The sequence below is a fragment of the Pinus tabuliformis genome, chromosome 9, assembly GCF_031772625.1.
Source record: "Pinus tabuliformis cultivar Carrire ecotype Pingquan chromosome 9, CPIR1, whole genome shotgun sequence".
Classification (NCBI taxonomy): domain Eukaryota; kingdom Viridiplantae; phylum Streptophyta; class Pinopsida; order Pinales; family Pinaceae; genus Pinus; species Pinus tabuliformis.
In genome coordinates, this window is record NC_142307.1 from 1654200921 (window position 1) to 1654206367 (window position 5447).

Sequence of the window (5447 nt, forward strand, 5' to 3'; positions counted from 1 at the left end):
AGCCCTGAGAAAGGGAGAAAATCTCAGTACAACCTACCCAGGGATCTCTACCCAGCCTGACCTGAGTTCCATCCCCCACACTCCAAGCCAAACCCTTCTCTATAATTGTGACAGAGGCGACCACAGCTTTCCAGACCACCGAGGAGTTTTTGCAATTCTTTTGTGGCAATCTGATCCAATCTAGAATTGTTAGCGGATCAATATATTTTCTTTTAGAAACAGAAGTCCACAGATTCTCCGTAGAAATGAGCCTCCAGCTGAGCTTTGCTGCAAGAGATTTGGAGAAGCATTCAAGATTTTTTATGCCCCAACCTCCCCACTCTTTGGGGCGAGCCACTTTATCCCAAGCAATCCATGGGGTAACTTTCTCCGACTTGGACCCCGCCCACAGGAATCTGCTACATAGTTTGTCGATTGAGGATAAGATTCCTTTAGGAACCCAAGTCAGACTAGCCCAATACACTGGGATTGCCATTAGAACAGATTTGATTAACACTAGCCTTCCTGCCCTGGACAGCCACTTGAAGCTCCAGTGTTTTAGCTTGGATTCAATTTTTACAAGTATCCATTTCCAGTCTTTTATCCTATAATTGTTAGGCTTCAAATAGAAACCCAAATATTTTAAGGCATCCTCCATCGATTTGACTTCGAAATTTAGAACCAGTTCCACTCTGCGAACATGCTCTCTGGGCATTCCAGCACAGGTGAGAGTGGATTTTCTCTCATTAATGCATAGACCTGTAGCCTTCAGGAATAGGTCCAAAAGCTTCTTTAGCGTCCTGCAGTCCTCTAGACTTCCGTTGCTGAACAGGAGAATATCATCCACGAAGAGGAGGTGGGTGACCCACAAGTTTACCGCCACTTCAATGCCTTTGAGAGTCCCTTGTCTTTTAGCATCCTGAATCATAAGACTGATGCCGTCTGCTGCCAGCAAAAACAGAAGTGGAGAGAGCGGACAGCCTTGGCGTAGGCCACGCTCGGGTCTAAAAAAACTAGAGGCCGCTCCATTGATCAGCACTGCTATGGAAGAAGAGGAAACACAACTCATCACCCATCTCACAAAATCATACCTAAAACCCAGATGAGTTAGCAAAAGCCTGAGATACAACCAGCTGATCCTGTCATAAGCCTTTGACAGATCGATTTTCACCACGACCCCTTTTCTTTTCCCAATTTTTAGACTATGGAGAGTTTCTTGCGCAACTCCGACGGCTTCATGAATTTGCCTGCCGTCTAAAAACCCAAATTGCTCTGGAGAAATATTTCTAGAGAGGACTGGTTTAAGTCTAGAGGATATAACTTTTGCAATAATTTTATACATGCAGGTGCACATAGAGATAGGCCTGAATTCATCATAAGAAACCGGAAGATCCGATTTGGGAATAAGGGCCAGAAAATTGGCATTGAAAGGGTTTGGAATTGTACCTGTACATCTGGAATCTTCAACGACTGCCACTAGCTCATCTCCAATAAATTCAAAGAAGTGTTGGAAAAATTCGACGGTCCAGCCATCCGGGCCTGGGCTTTTGTCCTTTTGCATTGACTTGAGAATGTCTTCAACCTTAGGCGCCATTATAGATTCATTTCCTTCCTCCTCTATGAACCTTGGGAAGAACTGCGCAACTCTTATAACCTCTGCAATAGAGATTTCCTCTGTCGCTTTGTACAAATTCTTAAAGAAATCTACCCCTAAGGAGGCCAGATCTTCAAAAGAGCGCGCCTGCTCACCATTGTCTTTCTCCATTTCCCAGATAGTGTTGGAATTTTTCCTCCCTCTTGCGTAATTCTGAAAAAACTTGGTGTTGTCGTCCCCCGCCTGCAACCAGATCGCTCTACTTTTTAAACGCCAGCTTTCCTCTTTTTGATGAAGGATCCTCCTCCTTTCTCTCTCCAACTCTTGTAATCTATCCCGAGCTTCAGCTGTTCCATAACCATTTCCACCTGAATCTTCCAAGAGCGCAATCTCAGAATTGACAGTTTCCAGCATTGCTTCATCCTTCAGTTTCTTTTGAAGGGCCCATTGTTTAGAGGCGGCCTTCATCCTTTTTAGATTATCCATAAAATTTTGACTGCGGCTCTCATCTTCACTGAATGCATCTTTCTTCCAAGTGTTGTGAAATAGACTGATATAAGTTGCATCCAAAAGCCAAGAGGTGTTAAATTTGAAAGGGGTGCCTGGTTTGGTGAAAGCCCCTTTCACTTCTAGAAAGACTGGGAAATGATCCGATAGACCGCCTTCCCCAACCCAATGTCTATAAGCCTGTAAATTTTCTGCCATCGATTCACCAAGCAGAAATCGATCTAGTTTCTTTCCCACCCATTCTTCTGCAATTCTACGATTCCTCCATGACGGGCGCATCTTGAGTAGAGGGACATCCACCATGTGCAAAGAGGCCAGTTTATTTTGAAAAAAATCAGTGAGGGGATCAGCCCTGGCTCTGACCCCCCACGATTCTGACATCCCCAAAGAAAAATTAAAATCTCCCCCAACTATAAGATTTGGGTGCGCCAGAAAAGACTTTGCAAAGAAAGCATTCCAGAAGTTCTCCCGATCCAAGACTGGACCGTAAACATTTAAAATATGTAAAGGGATGCATAGTTCATTGGAATAAAGTTCGACTGCCAAAACATTTTTCGATCCCCAAGAGGAGATCTCCCGAAGTACCTTTGCGTTGAAACCCAGAGCCACTCCTCCAGAATGACCATTTGCATCAATAGCGTGGAAGGTCCAACCCGGAAAGAGCTTGATGAGCCAACCTATAACTTCTTCCCCCTTCCCAAGCGTTTCTTGAATCAGAAGAATGTCAGGTTTGTTGGTCCTGACCAGTTCCTTCAGAGCTAGCTTTTTGGGCAGACTAGCTAAACCCCTGCTGTTGTAGGATAAAATGATCATCGGGTAACCTCTGGGGGTGTCCGCTTTGCTCTAAGCACCCCTGGCAGGGACATCTGTTTCCCACCAGCAATATCAATGACAGCCTTCAACTGTGCCTTCGTCAGATTTGATTTCCTTCCTCTTGTCTTCCTCGGTCCTGTTGACACCATGTCCGAATCCAGTCCTCCCACAACAAGCCCTTTCCCTTTTCTGGATGCCAATGATCTGAGATTGTAGGGGGGTTCAGGACTCCAAACGCTGGGAGGAAAAAGTAAGGCAGCATCCGTGGGACTAGAGGTCAGCTTTGGAGAGGGTGGGATAGTCATAATTACACTGTCTGAAGTGTCTAGGCCCTGCCGCAAGAGCGACAGATCATCCACGAGCTGCCTAAGGGGTCCAGCCTCATCACAACATGATTGAGATAAATCAAAAGAAGAGCATATGGAAAAGGGAGGGTATTGAAGCGGGCTAGCCTGGGCCACCCCTGCCATTTCAGAAACTGCTGCAGTTCCCATGCGAGACATCGGAGTTGAGACAGACTCACTTGCTAGAAACCCAGGCTGTTCCTGTTCAGCTTCCTTCACTTGCTCCGGATCCGACCCCTGAACTTCTGCCTGTAGACCGCTCTCCTCTAATGGAGCCCCTTCTTTCTGGGAAGACAACCACTGATTAACCTCCAGGTTTTTTCCTTTTCTCTTTTGTCTTCGACGGCGCCTGTGACCTAGAGGACACTCCCGAGCCAGATGTCCGTAATTGTGACAACGATGGCATCTGAAAGGGAGGTTTTCATAGTCCAGGGTCTGAAGGAACTCTAGGCTTCTATACTTCAGGTTCATAGCATCCGCCAGACCATCTCTGGGATTTAAGCTTACCAGTATACGAGCGACACTCCAGTCATGAGTTCTAAGATAAGATCTATCAATATCTAGAAACCTCCCCAGGGTATTGCCCATCGAAGTAAACGCCGAGTCCGTCCAGAATTGCATGGGGAGACCCGGTAGTTTGACCCATACTGGTGACTCCACCGTCTTTTCTTTCTGAGCATCAAACAGGGGCGTCCACCTTCTGAATAGGATTGGCCTTTTTCCGAAACTCCAATGCTTGTCCAACACCCATTCTGCATGCTCCTTTTGGCCGAATCTAATGCAGAACCAGCCTCTGACCAGATTCTTGATCTCTACTGGCTGTCCCGGAGCTTCTTTCCATTCAGCCTGCGCCCAGTCCTTGATGGAGTCAACCGAGAACTTTCTGCCACGAACTCTGCCAACTAAAAAGGTTTCCGAGGCTTCCATTGCCTGATCTATACTAATATCCACTCCAAACACGCAACTAGGCCGCTCCTCCTTTTTTCTGATTGGTTTGTTCTTCTTTCTCTTCCCTCCCACGTCCTCCGTCTGAGTTCCTCCCTCTCCTGGATTATTCTTTCCATGAGCATTTGTTTCCTCTGTCTCATGTAGCTCAGAGCGTCTAGCGACAGGGACTCTGTTTTCTTCAAAAACCCTCCCAATCGCCCTATCAACCAATAACTCAGGTGCATTGGCTACTCTTCTCATTTGTTCCTTTACTCCGAAGCCTTTCGGATCCCCGCCTTCCTCTTCACTGGACGAGGACCACGTCAGGCAGGGGGGCATCCTTATCGAAGAAGGGTTTGATGCATTTCCTTTTTTCTGTGCGATTTTTTCCGACCCCCCTCCTTCCACTTTCTCTGCAGGCAGAACAGGGTCCTCTGCGCTATTTGGAAAAAAGATTTGCAGGTTTTTCTCAGAGACTTCATGACCCCAATAAGCAAGAAGATCTTCGAGGGCTGGTTCTAGGTCCACTGATTCATTATCAAGCTCCTTCTCCCGCTCTACACGACGCCCAGAATCCATTAAGAGATGTGATACAGTAAGACGTTCCTCCTACACCTTCTGAAAGGAGTGTTCCAGATCCCGTAAAACCTAGCTTTCTTAAAACCGACCGTCTGTTTTCCATGGCCGAAAAATACCGACACCCACCATTTTCATCAGCCGAAACTCCTTCCCTCTGGTTCGACCACCATTTTTGTCATTCAAGAAATCTTCCCTCTGGTTCGCCCACCATTTCCCACATCGAAGCCCCAAAACTTCAAAACAAAAAAAACAAAAAAAATATATAGGACGAAACCCCAAAACTTCAAAACAAAATACTGACACCCACCATTTTCACCAGCCGAAACTCCTTCCCTCTGGTTCGACCGCCATTTTTGTCATTCAAAAAATCTTCCCTCTGGTTCGCCCGCCATTTCCCGCTCCGTCTACATTATCATTCTCTTTTCTACTGTACTTAGACTACTGTAACTTTCAATTAGCACTAACATCATGGATGTATATTCACCATTAAGATAATTTCTCCAGAAATTTCTACTTACCTAGTCCGCCTGGGTTGTAGATGCGTTACAGAGGTTCACCTGTATCCTTTGTTGCTCTTGACCACCCAACCATGAGATCCGTCGCGAAGACTGGGATCTCCCCCCGAGCTATCTTGCAGGCCTAAAGCCCTCAACAAGATACATGCAATTTGTGTGTGGTTATCTGTTCCTTACCAGACTTAACCA